This window comes from Chiloscyllium punctatum, chromosome 20 (genome assembly GCF_047496795.1).
Source record: "Chiloscyllium punctatum isolate Juve2018m chromosome 20, sChiPun1.3, whole genome shotgun sequence".
Taxonomy (NCBI): domain Eukaryota; kingdom Metazoa; phylum Chordata; class Chondrichthyes; order Orectolobiformes; family Hemiscylliidae; genus Chiloscyllium; species Chiloscyllium punctatum.
The window spans coordinates 47640620-47663776 of NC_092758.1; positions in this window are offsets into that span (position 1 = coordinate 47640620).

Below are 23157 nucleotides of genomic sequence, written 5' to 3' on the forward strand. Positions count from 1 at the left end.
GGCCAAGTGCTAACAAATGGAACTAGATTAATTTCGGATATCTGGTCAGCCTTAACGAGTTGTACTGCAGAATCTGTTTTTGTGCTGTACATCTCTATGACTCTCGATTTCACAGAATAAGTTCGAAATAAGACATAGTTAAAGGATTGACACTTTAGTCACATAAAAAAAGTAAAATAAACATTACATTGAGCTGCTCAGCACAGGGACTTCCAAACATGATCTGAGCCCTGCGCCAGACCCCAGTCCAACATCGGTCCATGTTCTGATCAAATCCTCCGCTGGCTCTCAGCTGTGCCAAGGTAGGTTTTCATCAAGACTGCTTACCCTGGTCGTCCTACACCCAGGACTCATTTCCCATGACAGCATCCACCTGGGACTGCTTCGGGACTCACTGCCTCCATCACTCCCTACCTCCCTCCACTCATCAGCCTCTGTCCGGGACTCACAACCCCCCCGAACCCCCCAACTCCCCGCCTCTGTCCGGGACTCATTCCCACCCACCAGCCACTATCCGGGACACATTCCCCACCCCCCTCACTGGCCTCTGTCCGGGATTCACTCTACACACACACACACACACACACGCACGCACGCACACGCACACACACACACACACACTGCTGCTATAGGATTTGCTTCTGGGCTTCGCCAGCTCCTCCATTTAAGGGAAAAAAAAAGCAGAGAGAGAAAAAGAAAAAGAACAGGCAGAGCAGAGGAGCTCCACCTGGAGCATCTTAGTCTGTTGCCATCTTGCAACTGATCCGGAGAAGAGGTCATAATTTTGAGCTCTCGTGTGACAGATTTGAAGCAAATGAGGAGGAATCATTCTCTCATAGGATCCTGTACTGTTGGAGTCTCTACTCCAGACTACAGTGGCACTAGAATGGTGAATAAATGTAAGGAAGATATGTACAATTTTGAATCTGTAATGGGTTAAAAGGTCATGGGATGTAGACAGGAGAGTAGAGTTGAAGTGGAGATGAGATCAGTCATGATTGTATTAAATGGCAGAGAAGGCTTGAGGGATTGAATTGTCTACTCTTGCTCCCAGTTCTTATTTTCTAAAGAAAATGACCAATTTATGTCCACTATCTGCTTCCTGTTAGTTAACCCATGTTACTTTGTAACCCACCACGCCGGAAGCTTTTATTCTGCATATGGCATCTTTGTCAACTGACTTCTGAAAATCTAAGCATGGGGCACTCATTGGTTCCTCTTTATCAATGTTGTTATTTCCTCAACGAACTGTAATAAATTAGTCAAAGTAATTTCCTTTTTCACAACCATGTTGACTCTGCCCACTTGCATCAGGATGCTCTGAGTGCTGTGCTATATCTGCCTGATTAATAGGTTCCTGAAGTTACCTCACAACAGATATTAGACTAACTAACCTGTAGTTTCCTGCTGTCTGTCTCCCTCCTTGAATGAGATATTTTTGCAGTCTAAAGGATTTTAGAAAATTGAAACTCTACATCTATACACTCTGCACTTTTCTTTTATAACTTGAAATGAAGTTCATCAGAATCAGCGGACCTGTTAAATTTTCGTTGTCAATAATTTTCTGCACACATTTACCCTTGTGGTTGTAATGGTTTTACATTCCCTAATATCTTTCACATTATTATTCACAACTATTTGTAAGAAGTTATTCATACCCTGTACAGTGAGAACAGATGTAAAATATCTCATCAGTTCTTCAGCTAATTCCTTATTTTCCAGTGTTAATTCCTCAGACTTACTCTCTGGAGCAGCAACTCTCAATAACTGTTCTCTTTGCCTTTTAAAATGTCTACAGAACCTCTTATCTGATTTCATGTTCTTTCTGTCATACTTCAATTTCTCCCGAATTGTGAAAACTTTGGTCATTCTTTGTTTTTTTTAAATATACTGTTAAATCTTCTGACCTACCACTCATCTTCATGAAATTACATGTGTTATCTTTTAGGTGTTTTTTACTATCATTAACTTCATTAGTAACTAATGGATGATATGTTGTGTCATTAGAGTCTTACGTTTTTCAATGGAATGCATATTGTCTGAATATTTTGAAATTGTCTATGACTCAACTCTACCGATCTATCCTTTATATCAGATTCCTAATTCACTTTCGACAGCTGTTTGTTCAGCATCAATAATTTCCTATATTTAAGCTTAAAACATTGTTGTTTGATCCAATCTTCTCTCCTTTAATTGAATGTGAAATTCAATCATAATATATTCATTATTACCTGGGGGTGATTTTCCTTTGAGGCCATATATTAATCTCACCTCACTACACATTACCAAATCTAGTATAAACTGTCCCTGGTTTCTTCTAAAACATCCTGCTCTAAGAAATTGTCCTGTAGACACTCTCTGAACTCAACATCCAGGAGCTCCCTATTTAGGGAGTTTTCACTCTTGAACATCATATGCCTTTTGGACAGGGATTAGCAGAACTTTGTGCATTTCAATGCCAATATACCCAGTTTGACACCAATGAGGAAAAAGTCAGTCTCAAACTTTATAACTGGTACTAACAATCTTCTAATCCCTACAACAGGTTGGAAAAGGTCAGTGGATGGGAATTAAAGAATTAAGTCTAGAGCATAGAATCCTAGTGTGCCGTGCATATATGATTTCTGTGACAGTAGATATCATAGTGCCTGAATGTCTCACTACAGAGAGGCAGAACACTCTGAATTGAGATCCTTATTTAATATTTACAATTGCTGCATGAGTTTTCCAGGGATCATGGAATTTGATGAGTGTGAAGGAAGCGTAACAGCTCAACAATGTATGTGCCTTTGAGAGGAAGAGCAAGAATCCACTTCTCCTGGCCCTTAGCTGATCTCAATACTGATCAGTTCCTTCTAAATCCAAGCCTTCCCAAGACTCTCTCAAAACCCATCTAATGGGTGGTCTGTATGACTTTCTGACTGCAGGCCTCACTATTCTTAATCACTGGTCTCGCTCAAACTTGCAACTCGGGTCTGCCATGGTCTCAACGGTGGACCTCTCCATCCTCCTGATCAGAGATCTGGCCCCCATGCTAATTACGGGGGGAAATCATACAGCACCAACATTTCATCTCCTTTTTCCTGATCTTAAACTAGTCCTTCTTATACTCTCGCCTTCCTCGCATGGACTGCATCTATACGCCATTCCTGATGAAGGACATATGCCTGAAATGTCGACTCTCCTGCTCCTCGGATGCTGCCTGACCTACTGTGCTTTTCCAGCGCCACACATTTCGACTCTGACTCTCCAGCATCTGCAGTCCTCCCCCTCCCTGTATCTACACTTCCCACTGCCTTAGGAAAGCAGCTAAAATAATCAGAATTCCCTCCCATTCCAGTTATACTGTCTTTGACCCTCTTCCATTGGGCAGAAGATTCAAAACTTTAAAAACAATAGGTTCGAGAATAGCTTCTTCCCTGCTGTTATTGGACTTATGAACAGACCTCTCGTATATTAGACTTGATCTTCCTCTGCACCTTCTCTGTTGTTGTAACACTATATGCTGTCTTCTGTGGGATACCTCTCTCACATCACAAAGATAAGACTGTCTGTCATCCTGAGACCCTTACAGTCTCCTCTTAGCATTTAGGGACTATCCCATCTTGAAACCAAATATTTTTATGCTTCAACGACAGCATTTTGATTGTAAAAGCTTGGAGCACATAAGGAAGACATCTTTTAGCCTACTCCATCCAGTGCACGAAGTCAAATTGTATTATTAGCATGTAGTTTCTTCTGACCATGGAAATGGCCTTCATTTGAATCCAGTGGAAAAATGTCTATGGAGTGCAGGCACCTGTTATCATATAAAGGCATACTTCTAAATTTTGGATTTTACATTTCCCCATCAATTCGTTTGAAGAGGGGCTTATAAATCTGTTCCTAACCCTAACTTTGACTCCTTGAAATGCTTTGGGAGATGTCGGGAATTCCATCCATTCTTGGGCTAATTGAGGCCCTTAAGAGGCCCACTTAAGAGCCTCATTTCCTCCCTATTTACATTTTAACCAAGGCATAGCAAAGCCCACATCATATGGGAAACCTGGCAGCTTTATCTGCTGGCAACAGGTATGCGTGGAGGACACCCTGTTGGGAACATAGAGAGGCTGGTCACGGCCCACATCAATTCTAGTCTCCCAGCTTGCCTCAATCCCCTGCAATTTGTCTACCAATGCATCAGGTCTACAGCAGATGCCATTTCCTTTGCCCTGCACTCATCCCTGAAAAATCTGAACAACGAGGATACCTACGTCAGAATTCTGCTCATCGACTACAGCTCCACTTTCAACACCATTATCCCCTCCAGACTGATCTTAAAACTCTGAGACCTAGATCTCTGCTCTGCCCTCAGCTACTGATCCATCAGCTGTAATCAGTGAAAATAGCTAGCTGCACTTCCTCCATGATAACCCTCAAAACTGGAGCCCCCCCAATGATTTGTTCCCACCCCCTTACTGTCCTCCCTATACACTCACGACTATGTTGGCAAATTCCGAATGAACGCTATCTACCAGTTTGCTGATGACACCAACATGGTAGGACAGATATCAAACAATGATGAATCAGAATACAGAAAAGAGATAGAGGGCTTGATGACTTGGTGCAATAATAACAACCTCTCTTTCAAAGTTGACAAAACTAAAGAACTGATCATTGACTTCAGAAAGAAAGGAGTAGAACTTGCTCCCCTCTATATCAATGGAGCCAATGTTGAGAGGGTGGGAAATGTCATTTAGCATATCCATGAGGACCCTCACCAACATTTACAGATGCACCATTGAGAGTATACTGTCTGGGTGCATAATGGCCTCGTATGGCAACTGCTCTGCCCGGAACAGTAAGAACCTTCCATCTATGGATTCTATTCATACCTTTCATTGCCATGGAATGGATGCGAACATCATTAAAGACCCATCCTACCCCAGTAATGCTCTCCTACAACCTCTTCTATCAGGCAGAAGATACAGAAGCTTGAACATAGGTGCTCGCAGATTCAAGAACTGTTTCTTCCCTGTTGTTATTAGATGTATGAATGGACTCTCTAACTTCAAATAACATTGATCTCATTAATATTGTTCTCTCCTCATTGATGTCCTGTAACGGTGTAACTTGTATGGCTCATTCTGTCCAAGATTTTTCCACCTTATGATCTGTATGTCCTTTCTTACAATAATCTGCCCATACCATTCGCAAACAAAGCTTTTTACTGTACTTAGGTACATGAGACAATAAATCAAATCAAATCAAATCATCAGGTGGTGCAGACCTCATTGTAAGCACCCCAACCAGGTCAAACCCCACCTCCCTAATTACACCACACTGAGGCGCTCAAGTTCCAGTGGTGGTGCTGGCCCATTGGGCACTGCTGGGCCTACAGAACTGCCAGGCATTAAACTGATAGGAACTTTCAATCTGACCTCTCCAAAAAGATGGTACACTTTAAAACAGTTAATGCTGCTCCCTGTGTCAAATTGCTGCTGGATCAGGTGTGGGCTTCCTCCCCCTTTTTAATCCAGTGGTGAGGATGAGAGACCCCTGTAATGTACAACCTAAATTTCAGTGTAGTCTCAAGTCCACTCGGAATATATATTTGGAAACAACATGCCATCCCTCCATGATAAACCTTCCCAGTGATCAAAATTTCTGCCAGAAATCTGAATTCATAAATCTTTCAATTCTGTCACCTTGAGTTGAATCCAACACGCAACATGGGGATGAAGATAATTTTCTTCATTTATTTCGAAGTGTTGAAGAAAGTTAAATGTTGCAGCTTTTGTAAGGGAATTCAAGAAATCGCTCACGCCAGAAGTGGTGAAAGGACGTTGTCAGGGTTACCTCTTGTCACGTTACAAAGGATCACAGCATGAGCATCACGATAGATGGTAGAGACATACAAACATGAAAAAGCTGGTGGTGTATAGTGAGGCTAGAAACTTGATACAAAAAAATCAGTCATGTTGGGCAATGGTGGCATTCTTGCTCATTTTATTGAAAGCAATATTCTACAATAAACGATGAATAAGTACAGGCAGTGATGGGATCAAAGGTGACTGAAAGGACAAAAAACATGGCTAAAGGCCAAGACCTGCTCCTGAATCTCAGGTGGATTCCCCTGTCTGATCTGTCACACTTTGTTACCTGGCCTTCCTCATTTCTCTCATTTTCACCGGTTCATTTACTTTCCTACTTCACATTTTAGCCTCTTTCAATATCTCACTCACATAATCCCTATGACCTGCTTCAGCTCAACACACACACACACACCTTGATTTCAATCTCATTCTGCTCAACAGGGATGTCCCAGGTTGTCTTCTGAATGTACTTGATGTACTTAGTTTGACAGAGGAGTCAGAGCATGTCCCTATTGATGTCTCAAATGAAAACAGGATAGATTCCCTGTTCGTTAATTGGCCTTAGATCTACATACGTTGGAAGTGCCTGTGATCTTGGGTGTTCTTACCTGTTCAAAGGGCTGAATAATACTCACCCAAGGAGAAATGAACAGGAAAGGAGGAATGAAGACATTTCCCTCATTTTAAATGTACCCAACCTGATTTCCTTGAAGTTGAAGATTTAAATTCAGGCTTATTGACACTGAATGGGTTTCTCCAAACCTGTTTCAAGGATGCTGGTTTTATCACTTGGAATAAAATTCAGTAATGGATAAAGATTTAATTTTCGAATGTGTTGACTCAGGTGACCTGACTTAGCAAGCTCAAAACCTTCTGAGTAGAAGAATGAGAAACATTGACTGTAATTAAATAGCAAAAAGAATGAATACTCTAATTTAAAGAAATAATTTCTCTGTTGGGAATTCTTTGCCATGAGAGACAGGATAATGATGCTCTGTGATGGCTGTTGCGAAATTATTTGCTTTGCTTCAGTCTGCCAATCCAATTAAATACAAATATTTTGTTAGGCATCAATTTCAAAGCATATCGGTTTTGCTCTTTTTCCATTAAGCTCCGTTAAGCTTGTGTTACTTGGGGAAAGTGAGGACTGTAGATGCTGGAGAGTCAGATTTGAAAAGTGTGGTGCTGGAAATGCACAGCAGGTCAGGCAGCATCCAAGGAGCAGGAGAGTTGATGTTTCAGGCATCGGTCCTTCATCAGGAATGGGGGTTGGGGAGGGGGATATGCTGAGAGATAAATAGGAAGGTGGGGCTGGGGGAAAGGTAGCTGGAAAGGTGATAGATAGATGCAGGTGGGAGCTGATTGTGATAGGTCAGTGAGGAGGGTGGAGCAGAAGGTGGGAGGGAAGATTGATAGGTAGGACAGGTCAAGAGGGTAGTGCTGTTGGAGGGTTGGATCTGGGATGAGGTGGAGAGAGGGGAGATTTGGAAATTAGTGAAGTCAATGTTGAGGCCGTTTTTCCTTCAGTCATTGGGTGGCTTGGATTTGGCAGGAGAGGAGGTCAAGGACTTGCATGCCTTTGGCAGAGTGGGACGGGGCGGCACGGTGGCATAGTGGTTAGCACTGCTGCCTCACAGTGCCAGAGACCCGGTTTCAGTTCCCGCCTCAGGCCACTGACTGTGTGGAGTTTGCACGTTCTCCCCGTGTCTGCGTGGGTTTCCTCCGGGTGCTCCGGTTTCCTCCCACAGTCCAAAGGTGTGCAGGTCAGGTGAATTGGCCATGCTAAATTGCCCGTAATGTTAGGTAAGGGGTAAATGTAGGGGTATGGGTGGGTTGCGCTTCGGCGGGTCGGTGTGGACTTGTTGGGCCGAAGGGCCTGTTTCCACACTGTAATGTAATCTAATCTAATTGTTTGGGGAGTTGAAGTGGTCAGCCACAGGGCAGTGGGGTTGTTTAGTGCGTGTGTCCCAGAGGTGTTCCCTGAAATGTTCTTCAAGTTGGTGTCCTATCTCCCCAGTGCAGAGGAGACCACATCGAGAGCAATGGATGCAGCAGATAAGGTGGGTGACTGTGCAGGAAAATCTCTGCCAGATGTGGAAAGATCCTTGGGGGCCTTGGATGGAGGTGAGGAGAGTGGTGTAGGCACAGGCTTTATACCTCTTACTATGGCAAGGGAAGGTGCCAGGTGTCGAGGCTGGGTTGGTGGGGGAAATGAACCTAATGAGGAATCGTGGAAGGAATGGTCTCTGCAGAGCACAGATAGGGGTGGGGAGGGAAATATGTCTCTGGTGATCAGTTCTGGTTGTAGATGGTGGAAATGGCAGAGGAGAATGTGCTGTATCGGGAGATTAGTGGGATGGAAAGTGAGGACCAGGGGGTTCTATCCTTGTTGCGATTGGAGGGATGGGGTTTCAATTCTCCCAACATTCCCACCTCATCCCAGATCCAAACCTTCAACTCGGCATCACCCTCTTGACCTGTCCTAACCTGTCTGTCTTCCATACCATCTATCTGCTCCACCCGCCCAATCAACCTCTCACAATCACCCCCTTACCTGCACCTACCTAGCGCCTTCCCAGCTACCTTCCCCCATCCCCACCCTCCTAATTATCTCTCAGCCCCCTTCCGCACCACCTCCCCACCCTCCCCCCCAACATTCCTGAAGAAGGGCTTATGCCCAAAACATCGACTCTCCTGTTCCTTGGATGCTACTTGACCTCCTGTGCTTTTCTAGCACCACACCTTTCTACTCTAAGCTTGTGTTCCATAAAGTGCATTAAGTTAACAATATGTGTTACTGGTTACGCTGTGAATTTCAAAATAATCACAATAATAATTCAAGTGCCATGTTGTGAGGCTCTCCTTTGCATACTTCTCTGGGATGTTAATTGATTAATTAACTAGGAATTGACAATAAACAATGCTGATGTGCTTTTAGAGATAGCTGGGCCCGAGGGTGCTGGGATGCATTATATCACCCTCTGACACTATCCTGATTTAATTGATATCCTTGTTTCTCCTCTCTAAATTGTTTTGGTAGTAGAAATTAGAATATATATTACATATATTATAAGAATTGGGGAATTGCATATCCATAATATGGTTAAGAGCAGAATTTGTTGAGTCTAAATTACAATGCAACATAAGCTAGAAGTGAGCAGACAAAGCAATAGCAGAATTCTAAGTAAGAGATGATTCACATTGGATCTTAGAAAGACAAGACAGAATATTTTCTTAATGATGAGAAATGGTGAAGGCTGAATCAATTGAAATTTTCAAGATAGAATTGAGGAGGTTTTTTCTTATATTAGGTACAGGATGCAGAGGAAACATCAACACATGGAGTTGAGGTACAAATCAATTATAATTAAATTGAATGCCAAAACATTTACAAGACCCTGAAAGCTCAATTCTTTTTCTTATGATCATTTATGTGTTCCATATATTCTATTTACTAATATAACAATCAATTACTGTATAACCTGTGAATAAGCATATAATATTCAGGGCTAAATTCCCCGAATGCTGTGTGGAGGTGAGAGAGTTTCAATTGTCCATGGTCAGTGCCAGTCCACAGCTATCTCTGAGGAGGAAGCCACTGAACCCTCAGAGGATGCAGCAGCAAGGCTTTTACCAGAACCTCCCACCAGCCCAGGGGTTGCCATCTTGGAGGGTATGCTTTCTGTATAAGACTCAGGAGCGCAATCTGGTGAGCACTTCACTGTCACATCTGTTGGGGAAAAACAGCCTCAAGTCTCTAAAGCTCAAAAGGACTATTGGAGACCAAATAGATGCTCAACAACAGGCAGAAAACATTCTGCGTTTCTCCACTATTAATGACTTGATCAACCTGTAGAGAGTTGTACAGGATTTAAGTAGACAATTTAGTCAGAGACACTCAGCAAGCTGGTACCATTGCTCTGGGAGGCCATTATTTCCTGGACTTGCTCCAGCATGCACATATCTAGCTGTCTCCATGGCCTGGTTTGTGGCTGCAATGGAGACCCAGGTTCCACTGAGTGCACTCAGTGTCTGCACTCCATCATTTTAGCTGCAGGTGTTCAGCATCATGGAGAGGTGAGTAGGAATGAGGGACGTCCTCCGAGGCATTCCTTCCCCTCAGAGAGACAGGCTGGCACTTGCTGACATTGACAAGGAGGAGGAGCAACGCACATCACCATAAAAGCTTCTTCTCAGTACACCCCAAAGGTGCCCTGCTCTCCCACCTCCCCTGTGACTCTGATCCCAAAGTTTGCACCAGTACAATCTGAGGAGGATGAGCATGCATTTGCAGTTACTGCAAATCTGTGTCCTCAAGGCCCAAAAGGCCCTAGAGGACAATCAGCCAATGTTTCCAAGCCAACAGTGCCAACCACAGAGCAGGACCCCTCCACCTCAAATGTGAATGTAAGTCCTGCACATCAAAGTGGTACAAAACAAAACAAAGAAAATAAGAAAAGAAGAGGAGAAATGGTCATTATAAATGACCTATCACATTTGTTGTTGTACTTCCACTTGCACTGTCTGAAGTTGTACCTTTTTCACTGTTGGATCTGATAAAATTGCAAAGAAGTTGCAATTTGCCAAGGATAGTTCATTTCTCAAAAGCAACCATGACTACACATTTCGTCAGATGGCAGGGATTCTTAAACCATGACATTAAGGACTGCAGTCAAGGTGTTACACTTTAATGTGGGGACAGCACTGAGTCTAAACATAATATGTCGAGAACGCACTAGGGCTTGACCTACACACGTTATTCTACGTCCTTATGGGTGAGAGAACAGAATCAGTGATGATTCCACTCATTTATACAAATAGAACTTTATACTCTTTATCAGCTTTTCATTATAGTGCACAGCCATTCAGCACTGGGAGATGTACATCGGGGAAACTCACATGATCACTCTCTCTCATAGTGCAATAGTGAAACTGGCACAAAGCACTGTCTCTGAGGGTTCAATGCTGTTTAGAATTTAGAGTTTAGAATCCCTACAGTGTGGAAACAGGCCATTTAGCCCAACAAGTCCACACCAACCCTCTGAAGACTATCCTACCCAGACTCATTCCCTTACACCTATTACTCTACATTTCCCCTAACCAATGCACTTAGCCAACACATCCCTGAATAGTATGGGCAATTTAGCATGGCCAATTCATCTAACCTGCACATCTTTGGATTGTGGGAGGAAACCAAAGCACCCAGACCAAACCCACACAGACACAGGGAGAATGTGCAAGTGTTCAAGCATTTCTGCACAACTTAGCAGTCTACATGCTCTCTGAAATATGAAATAGGTCACCAATGCCCTATGGATCAATTGGTGATTTTGTAGGATTCCTGTGAAGTTGGTGGCTGTTATAAGAGTCATCACTACACATCACTGAGATATCATACCCTGATGGATGTGTGAAGAGTTACCTCACATTCATTCCATGTGATGTTAGTGCACTGCCTCACTGATTACTGTTTCTGCTGAATAGTCATGTATGACATATTATATTAAATTATTCAAGCAGTTTTGAGAACCACCCAAAATATGAGTACAATCACTAGGATAATGAGATATTTATTCAGCAATGCAAAAAGTCAAAAACTACAAAAATAACAAGGTCCACATTTCCTTCGCACTAAGTAACAACCGAATTGCAACAATTAAGTAGAGTGCAAACACAGCTCATTCACTTTGTAAACAGCTTCCAATAAGGCTGCTGCTGGCCTCCTGGGCTCTGTGGTGTATTGCTCTGGGTTATTTTCTTGGATATCCATCCTGTTAAGCCCCAGCCTTATTTTCAACCTCAGAAGATTGTTGTCAATCTTCCATTCTGTCTGCACCCAGAACACTTCCATTTGTTGACTGCAGCTGTGAAGGCCACAACATGCCACAGTGATCTGGAATACCTTTGCTTGGCTATACTGTAAGGGCATTCTGCAATGGTCCAGGCATCAAATCTTATCTTGTCGAGACTTTTGATATTCCGCTATGGCCCTGGTCAAAGCATTAGCAGCATCAGTCTGAAGGTGTCTTGAGCTATTTTTGTAGAGTGAAACCTCTGTCTTTGAGGACCCATCCCTCTAAGGGATGATAATCTTGGAAGGAAGCAGGAACTTGTGAATTATCTCTGTAAATGGCATGGCAGCTTCCAGGATATGTGGCATAAAGGTGACAAGTAGGTTAGACCAGGGAAACCCAGTGGATGTGGTCTATCTAGACTTCCAAAAGGCCTTTGATAAGGTGCCACACGGGAGGCTGCTGAGCAAGGTGAGGGCCCATGGTGTTCGAGGTGAGCTACTGGGATGGATTGAGGATTGGCTGTCTGACAGAAGGCAGAGAGTTGGGATAAAAGGTTCTTTTTCAGAATGGCAGCCGGTGACGAGCGGTGTCCCGCAGGGTTCAGTATTGGGGCCACAGCTGTTTGCATCATATATTAATGATCTAGATGAAGGGACTGGGGGTATTCTAGCGAAGTTTGCCGATGATAGGAAGATAGGTAGACAGGCAGGTAGTACTGAGGAAGTGGGGAGGCTGCAGAACGATCTAGACAGTTTGGGAGAGTGGTCCAGGAAATGGCTGATGGAATTCAACGTGAACAAATGCGAGGTCTTGCACTTTGGCAAAAAGAATAAAAGCACAGACTACTTTCTAAATGGTGAGAAAATTCGTAAAGCCAAAGTACAAAGGGATCTGGGAGTGCTAGTCGAGGATTCTCTAAAGGTCAACATGCAGGTTGAGTCTGTGATTAAGAAAGCGAATGCGATGTTGTCACTTATCTCAAGAGGGTTGGAATATAAAAACACCATTGTGCTACTGAGACTTTATAAAGCTCTGGTTAGGCCCCATTTGGAGTACTGTGTCCAGTTTTGGTCCCCACACCTCAGGAAGGACATACTGGCACTGGAGCGTGTCCAGCGGAGATTCACACGGATGATCCCTGGAATAGTAGGCCTAACATATGAGGAATGGCTGAGGATCTTGGGATTGTATTCATTGGAGTTTAGAAGATTAAGGGGAGACTTAATAGAGACGTACAAGATAATACATGGCTTGGAAAGGGTGGATGCTAGGAAATTGTTTCCATTAGGTGAGGAGACTAGGATCCGTGGACACAGCCTTAGAATTAGAGGGGGTAAATTCAGAACAGAAATGCGGAGACATTTCTTCAGCCAGAGAGTGGTGGGCCTGTGGAATTCATTGCCGCAGAGTGCAATGGAGGCTGGGACGCTAAGTGTCTTCAAGGCAGAGATTGATAGATTCTTGTTGTCTTGGGGAATTAAGGGCTACGGGGAGAATGTGGGTAAGTGGAGTTGAAGTGCCCAGCAGCCATGATCAAATGGTTGAGTGGACTCGCTGGGCCGAATGGCCTTACTTCCACTCCTATGTCTTGTGGTCTTATGGTCTTATAGACCTCAAAAAATTGAATTGATGTTAATGTCTCATTTGAACAATCATAGAGTAGAGGCTTTATCTCTTCTGAAATGTTGATCTCAATGCGAATAGATGCAACTAGTAACATTCTATACTGAAGAGAAGCCAACAATGGCAAAGAATCCCAGTGTGCTAGCCATTTGATTATCTTCATCATTGGATTTGGATATGAAGTTATGTATTCGTGAGATAATGATGCCTTTACTACCCCAGGTGCATTATGGATCGAGTATTTGAAGATGCCACACAGGCCCTTTTGTTCCTCGAATTGAACTCCCCATCGTCATAATAATTCAGCGAATCTGTGAACTTGATAGTCATCAGAATGGGATTGTAACCAATCTTTCTGAGCACAAGTCCTCATTCAACAGATTACTGAGTTCAGCAATTTTTGGGTGGACCATCCTAGAATCATGCCTACATTGATCTTTAGATAATTTTAAAAAATGACAGGAATGTCTGTAAATCTAAGATTTCATCATTTACCTCCACCTTCTTGGTGGATCTTCACCTGCTACTTCTCCCTCTGGAGAATATGCAGCATATCTTGGAGTTACTGTTCATGTTGGGCTTACTAAAGATGTTTTAATCACAGTCACTTGGACTACTATTAATATCAAAATCATGCAGTAACAGTTTCTTCATGTAAACTCCATGAGGAGATAATTTTTGGGGACTGTCAGAAAGATAACACAATTTCATTGAAGGAACCCGTGAGCTCTCACGAACATGATGATGAAGCGTTATGCTACGCCTAATGTATAAATAATGGGTGACAGGATACCGGCCTCTGTGGAGTTATTTCACCCCTGACTGACTATAGTTCCCCCTTCAACTCAGGAAGGACTGTCCCTCATTGACATTCACACATCACCATTTGCATGGAGGGCATTTGGCTTATAAGCAACATATAAGCAACATTTGCTAAAGCTTTGATGTTATTGTGGCACAGTGCAGTAGAGACATATGTCTGCTACCTGTCTGACAGATAGGTTGACAATTCACTGCTCTCCATTGTTACAAGCTATCTACTTCTCACTTTGCACTAAAAGCAACCTGAACTGCAGAGGGTGGTACTGTGACTGAAAATCTCTATGCTCAGACAAGAGCGCAAACCACAGAGGCTGGCAGATTGTAACTCAGTGCTAAAATCAGATTGCATTAAGAAAACAATGTGAGCCACACCGAGATTGGCAGCCTGTAAGTCAGTGCTGAAGTCAGTGTCTACTAAGAAAGCAATGTGAAGCAGACATCGGCTGTCAGCCTTCAAAGCAAGCATGAAAGCAAATGAGTGCAAGGCAAGCTCAAAGCCACAAGATGTGTATGTTCATGTCAGCGCAAAGGCATCCTGTGTAGATACATGAAATGCATGACTGTCCTTGTGCACAAAACAAACAGGCAGAAGAATGCATGGACAAAATAAAGTGTTAAAGCCCTGAAATGGTGGCTCAGTTGGTGAGAGGACAGACATGGTGATGTGGTCAGATTAGTGGTTTGCCAATATTGATTTGCATGAAGCAAGGAGGATGTGGCTATAGGGGACATTGTTTCAAAGAAGAAGCTGCATTGTGACTAAGACTGCAGTCACTCATACGCGCGCGCACACACACACAGACAGAGATACGCATGTACATATGTGCACACATGTATATGCACATGTGCGCACCCACCTATGTGCACACACACACACACGCATTATGATGAAGTTTCGTGTGATGATTTGTGCTCATGGTTGTAGCATGGGTATTGAAGAAGAAATTCATATTCTTCTCAATGAACTGCATGGGAACAGGCAGGCAGGATGGGAAGGTATTAGTCAAGACGTTTGCTAAAAGTTCTCAAATGAATTTCAGACTACGCAAGGGCTGTGAAGGACATTGTGGTTATAAAACTGTCTTGCACACTCTATCAGTGAAACAAATTAGAGATAACACCTTAGATCACTGTGTTTATTCAAGCATAGCCTTGAAGAAAGGATTGAGAGAAAACACATCTGGCAATAGCTTCAAACAGGACAGTGATGTAATTGAAAATCAATTAGATGGGACAAAGCCAGGTGTTACCTTACATGGTGCAGTCAGGACAAGGAAAGGGATAAAAACAAAAGACTTTAAAAACAGTCACCAACATGTCTAGGGTACAACAGATAGGTCACCTGCTCCAGAAAATATGCCAGAAGAATTGTTAATTGAAAAGGACATTGGGATCCATGGGGTCTCCAAGCAGTCAGTGTCTTTGTAAATATGTATAATTGCTTAATAGCTTGATAGAGATGCACCAGGTGAAGGGGACGTGTATACAAACTAATGTTTGACATTGATATCTGAGCCAATCTGACATGATAAAGGGATTTAAAGACATAAATAGGGCATTGAATCATAGAATCCCTACAGAGTGGAAGGGGACCAACTTTCTAGAGAGTATCCCACCCAGACCCCTACTCTATCCCATCAGCCCGCATTTCGCTTGGCTAATCTAGCTAGCCTGTATGTTCCTGGACACTACATGGCAATTTAGGACAGCCAATCTATGTTACCTGCACTCTTTAGACTGTGGAAGGAAATGGGAGCACCTGATGGAAACACAGGCAGACATGGCGAGAATGTGCGAACTCCACACAAACACTCGCCCGAGGCTGGAATCAATTCTGACCACTGAGCCACCATGCCACCCCAGTGTTGAGACCTTAATAAGATCTAGATGCATACAGAAATAAAGTAGCTGCCAATCAAGATGAGATTCAAAGTCACGTTTAAGTCAAATTTGGGAACCCCTTTCTCAATGTTGAAAATCTGACTTTTTTCATTACTTACGCCACTGTTTTACCGTGGATGGCATTATTATGCTGGAAAAAGGAGAGAAACTAATACTCTCTGACATTCTGTCAAAAATTACCATCATTTTATCATGATTGCACCAAGTACAAGATTCATAAAAGTGAAACAAAAGCCATTCTAGGCTTTTACTGCCTACCAAACACTTTTGAAAATGATTGCAATACGCAAGATAATATGAACATCAAAACAGTACAGCTTCATCCATTACTTAGTAAACAGCTAGATTTTAGAGTCAGTCCAATCATGAATTTGAGATTGATAGTAGTGTCACTTTTACAGAAACTTTGCTACTTTGTATTATATCTCTTTATTTTGAAAACTGAAACATGAAATTATTTCAGAATTCTTTGTAAAATAACACTAGAATTGGAGGATTACTGCAATACTTCAAACTAAGTATTCCTTGGTGGGATGCTCTTGAGAATTTCCAAACCATTATTATTAATCCAGCTCTTTGGGGCTCAATAGAATTGCATTTTCTTGATCACATTAAGCTTATTGGCTTCATTGCTATCACCAAGTTAACTCTGATTAGTATTAAAAAAGGAAATTAAGTTTACAAGAATCTTTGATGCTGTTATAATTTGTTTGTACATTTTATGCTACACCCACTATACCAAAGCATATTCTGGAGGTTAACATCTTCATCGCCTAAAAGTGCGGTGCTGGAAAAGCACAGCCGGTCAAGCAACATCCAAAGAGCAGGAGAGTCAAGGTTTTCAGCATGAGCTCTTCATCAATGAAGGGCATGTCCCGAGGGGGCTGAGAGACAAATAGGTGGGGTATGGGGCTGGGGGGAGGGTAGATGGGAATGTGATAGGTAGATGAAGATTAGGGTGATGATGATGGGTTGGAGAGGAGGGTGGAGCAGATAGGTGGGAAGGAAGATGGGCGGGTAGGACAGTTCAAGAGCGTGGTGCTGAGTTGGAAGGTTGGATCTGGGATAAGGTGGGGGGAAGGGAAATGAGGAAACTGGTGAAATTAACATTGATCCTGTGTGGTTGGAGGATCCCAAGGTGGAAGATGAGGTGCTCTTTCTCCAGGAGTTGGGTGACTAGAGTTTGGCAGTGGAGGAGGCCCAGGATTTACATGTCCTTGGCGGAGTGGGAGGGGGAGTTAAAGAGTCCAGCCACAGGGAGGTGAGGTTATTTAGTGTGTGTGTCTCAGAAATGTTCTCTGAAATGTTCTGCAAGTTGGCGTCTTGTCTCTCCAATATAGAGAAGACCACATCAAGAGCAATGGACATAGTAGATGATATGTGGAAGTACAGGCAAATGTACAGGGCAGAGGTGAGGGGGGAGGTGTGGGCGCAGGAAGGTGCCGGGAGGGGATGGTGGGTTGATGGTGGGGGGGGACCTAACAAGGGAGTTGTGGAGGAAATGGTCTTTGCGGAATGCAGATAGTGATAGGGAGGGAAATCCAGATGATAATTTAATAGCATATTTTATTTTAAAATCCTCTACAACATCGTGCAATCCATTTTAAATAGAAACCTGCTCACTGAGATGCTTGGTGGTGGCATGGGTTTTATTGTCGGTGAGCTTTGCATTTGTGCCTGGGTTCCCAACTCTTCAGTCAAGTCTAGAAAACAATTACACTCTTGTTATCATGGAGCCAACTTCTGACCTGATAGGGTCAGAAAATGAGTTGTGACTGCTGCCAGAAAAAGATACTGACCTGGACAACACACTGCTTGTGGTTACAAGAAGGTGAGATAATAAGGAAATATGATGTCCTTCTGATAATTAAAATGTCAGAGTGGTGATGGAGAGTGAGGAGGGCAATGTTAATTCTTCTTAATAGCCAATGGCTTCTGGGGAAACCCTCATTCCATGAAAAACCTGGTTAAACATTCCACGGCAAAACTAGCAACAACACTAATCTCCCTTAACTTTAATACTTCACCTGAGATACTGTACCAATCTATGACCATTATTATGTTCTAACAATTATTCAGTCTCACAGTGAGAACTGAGTGGCTTTCCAAGTGCCAAGATCATTCTCGTGAATGCACCAGCTCTGGTCGATGTTCCAAATGTCCCAGCACTGAGGAAGAGTCATGCATCTGCTGCATCTGCACTATTTTCCTTTTATTCCAAAAGTCCTGACAGTTAAATAGGATAGAAGTCAGACAGAAACATACCTACCAGATCAGCGTCCAGAATTAGACACAGTACTCCGGTAGAGTTTTATATATAGATAATTGTAACCTTCTTGCATTTGTACAGTACATGCCTTGATTTATAAAGCCCAGGATCCCTTATTAACGAGCATTCAAACTGCCCTGCTACCTACAATGATCTCTTGCATCCCTATTTTCTTGGTACCTCGTAGAAGTGTATGCTCTCCTTATGTGTTTTTCGTTAATTATTTCTTCAGTTTATTCTTTCATGAAATGTGGATATCTTTGAAACAATGTTGGTGAGTCATCTACTTGAATCATTGCAATTTATTTAATGTCAGTACACTTGTGATGCCTTCAGGGAACAATTTCTAGGATTTTGAGTCAGTAACAGGAAAGTTACAAGTTGTGATTACTTTTATATTTTTCAAGGATAATACTGCGTGGGCTGCAGGTGCTGTACTACCTTTGTTCTGCTGGCTGGTAGAGATGAGGAGTTTGGGAGGAGCTGTAAAATGAGCCTTGGTGACTTGCTACTCTGCATCTTGTATATAATACACACTGCTACCATTGTGCATCAGTGGTAGGAATGAATGTTTAGGGTTGGTGTATGTGGTGGAGATAAAGCAAACTGTTTTGGCCTGGATAATGTTGAACCTCTTCAACGTTGTTAGAACAATACACCAACAGGTTGCCTTCACGTTATGACCTTGGAATACAGAAGACACAGTCATGCAAATGCACAACCATTCTTGACTTTAATTGCAAGTAGCTGAAATGTGCATCTAGCCTTTTAAAAATAATTACTTGTGGTTTCCAGCCAATAAATTTGTATAAGTGTTTATTTTTATAAAGAATGGTTTCACAAAAATACACTTATTAATTTTAGCTTCTTGTATTAGATTTTACTTCTTAAAATGACTCATAATGTGAAGGAGTATAAAGTTTTATGTTCAGTTTGGGCTAAATGCATCTGATCATTTCTGTTCTACTGCTTGCTCACCTTACTGTGAAATAAATAGCTTAATGATCTGTTTTAAACCCTGCCTCACTTAATCATAGCTCTGTCTGCCTTCACAGAGATTGATGAAGCATTTGAACAGAAAATACAATTTTAAAATAAAGCATAACTTTAACCCTATACATTCAGTAGAAACCTATGGCTACAACAATATATCCCTTAGTCCTCCCACCACATTTTTGTGAATTTGCAACTTTCAATTATTCTTATGAACAGGTGAGTGGGATATACATCAAAATCAGTGACCAACTTCTTTAAGTATTTATGTCAAGCATCAACTATAATTTTAATCACAGATATGATAGTAGTAGGTTCTTCTCCAGGCCAATCTGATACAAGCAAATTTCAAGACAAAACCATTAAAAGTTTGATATTTATAATTATCTTTGTTTTGTTGACCTTTTCTGTCCATGTTTCTTCCCTCTTCTAAATCCATCTATCTCTTGCTGTCTCTCTCCCTCATGGTTTATACAGCAATCACATCTTGATTGTGTCCTTCTCATGTCTGCCTTTTCCAGGACCGAGCAGAAGGCTGCTTTCAGCAATCCAATTTTAAAATTCTGAAATTTTAAACAATGAACTGCCTGAGGACACCTCACAGATATCTACACCTAGCTAACCTAATGAAAATAAGCCTAATCAGGTGTAAATCTGGTGGGTCTCAAACTTAATATTCCAACTGGGGAAATGCTCCATGCAATGAATTTACACATGAAAACAGGCTCCTAGATCTCAATAGAATTGATTGGTGACAGTGAATCCGAGACAATATCACCAGCACTTACATTAACTTGAGCAAAATATTTGCTCAGAAATATAAAACCTGAGCATCTTATTGAGAAATAACCTTAGACAAACCCTCTCTTAACTCCATGTGAAATATTTAAAAGATAGTTCTGAAGAGCAGCATGATGATTGTGCCATCAAATTTATTTAATCACCATTTGGTTTCCTGCTCACTGGGAAAATAATATAGACATTGTCAATGTCTGTACAAGAATTTTGAAGCAGATTGTTATAGTTCAAAGCAGCATTCCTATTATGATTTTTGAAATAAGGGGTTATACATTTTGTTTGGAATATAGGTTATTTTACTCTGCAGCCATTAACACACTTACAAAATAGGCTGCATGAGAATTTGTTGTACTTGTGGCTTATTTTGTAAATTTTAGTCTTAAAAACATTACAGTATTTATGCAATAAAGCTAAATACTAATCTAACTGTCATGCCAACAATAACACAGCAGGGACCTTCACATCTTGCACTTTTATCACTTGCAACCTTTAATCTGTTTAAAAAATAAATTAAATTCAAATGCTGTGTATTTTAATTGCAGTATAATATGGTTATCTCCCCAGAGAACTGACAACACATATTTTCAGCCTGGAGTTATTCCATACTCTATTCAACTATTTCTCATTGCTGAAAGTACACGATCAGCAAATTTAATATGATATTTTTCAGCAAATGGCCAATGATCTCAATGATGTTTTAAAAAATAGTGGTTTGATATATTTGAATACAAAATGAAAACCAAGGGTAAAACAGAATGAAAATGCATATGTTAATAATGTGTTTTCTGAGTTTGTAAGTATCTACAAACATTAATTTCCACAAAGTCATGAAATATTTCATACATTTAGATATTCATAGTTACTTCAAATGTCAAGCTTTTATATATTCATATATTAAAAATAGTGTCTGCTGTGGTTCGGTTCGCCGAGCTGGGAATTTGTGTTGCAGACATTTCGTCCCCTGTCTAGGTGACATCCTCAGTGCTTGGGAGCCTCCTGTGAAGCGCTTCTGTGATGTTTCCTCAGCATTTATAAATACCGGAGGAAACATCACAGAAGCGCTTCACAGGAGGCTCCCAAGCACTGAGGATGTCACCTAGATGGGGACGAAACGTCTACAACACAAATTCCCAGCTCGGCGAACAGAACCACAACAACGAGCACCTGAGCTACAAATCTTCTCACAAATTTTGAATCGTGTCTGCTCTCAGAATTTGAATGGTATTTTGCTTAGAGAAGGCACTGTGAATCTAACATTGCATTACTATTTTAAAACATTTGAGCTTGATTAAATGTTACATGGTGGTCTAAAACAAAAGTTTCAAACATATTTGGTTATTGTTTTCTCAAAAAAAAGCAGCTGTCTCATAAGAGCCATAAGGTTTCCCAAGCATAACAGTGAAAAAAATTGAAACTGTTCAAGTCATTAAACAGAAATCAAAAAGTACATTAGAAAAGATAATGAAAGTTGAAGCACACCTGGGAATATTATGAATGCATGACTGCAAATTAATATGAATGTGAATCTGAACATCATGCATGAAAAGGGAGATGGGTAGAGACAAATTGTCGATTTCCTTGCAGGAGACTTTATCGATGATGCACCAAAAATCGTGAAGTGCAACATTACAATAGTATAACAGAAACAAAGATGCAAAAGCTGGCAATTCCCACCATTCTTGAGCAGATGTCAAGAAGTAAACCGAATAGCTTGATGTGATATATCATTCATCTGACAGCTAGCCACCAAACACAGGAATATCTCAACCAATGTGTGTTGGATTTATACGTGGGAAAGAAGGAAGGGAGAAAATGTGTGTTTTAAAGAAAGAGGATCATTCATGGGAATCTATGTTATACATTATTTGAGTTCCATAAATGAAATAGCCATACAGTTTCTAAATTAGAGTAGCAAAGAAGTTATGATCAGTTGAGAAATTTGAATAAATTATTAACTAAACAAGAAAATTATTATTTAGTCATGGGATTTGATGTCATGTATAATCTGAAAATGCAACTGAAATGATTATGGGTGTCATCTGAATTTAGGTAACTGGGCATTTTGGAAAGTAAAAATGCTGCCTTAGTTGAGTTTACAAGGAGGATCACAGCGTGACAGTTATTGGAATGATTTCTGCAGCAGAATTTTAATCGAATGTGATCCGGCAGTAAGGATGATCATTTAGAGTTTGAAGGTTCAGCTTCTGGTTGAGAGGCCTGAAAATTCAATAAATCTTATGAAGCCAGAATAAATTCTGATCAACACTGAAACATTCTCAAACATTGAGAACACAACCACATCATTTATTGTCTCTCATCTTAATAAGCTTTGGACACATTCAAGGACAAAAAAAAAAGGATGAATGAAAACAGTCCCTGGTACAATTGGAGAAATGATTGCCATGATAGAAAATAAAGTTTATAAATATTTTTGTTAATGAAAAATTACCACAATACATTTGTGGTTCATTGTGGTTGCTGTTCATGCATGAATACTGGAACAGTTGTGTGTAATTTCCTTTTTGAATTCAGTAAACCTTCCTGATCATCCTAAATTTTGATCATTTTCCAACACTTAAATGTTTTTTTAATGAACTTAGTTTTTGATCTAGATTTTAATTTCAATGGGTTTATCTAAATTTGTATATTTCCTGGTACCCCGTATTAACTTGCAAATTACTGTGTTTCTATTCTGGAGCCATTGATTCTTTTCCAGTGGTGATTTTCTCACCTTATCCCTCTGAGCATAAGAGTACTAACATTACTGCAGGCAGTCGCAGCTCTCTGGGGTGTCTCCCATCCATTGTAAATTTGGGCACTGCTGGGTTAACTGAAATCATCCAAAAACATGAGGTTTGACCTCGTAATATTAAAGGTTTATATTGTTGTAATGTGTATTCCCAACATGTACTTTTATTGATTTTGTGACATCTTCATGTATTGGCAATTATCTCGCTTGCATGAACCCAAAAGGATTCAACCCGTAGTTTAAGGATGATACAAAATTCGAAAAATTTTCATTCCTGTATGTTTTGTTGTTTTTCTTCCCATTTGTCATTCTGCTATACAATTTACTGCTTGCTACTTGAAAATTCCTTCT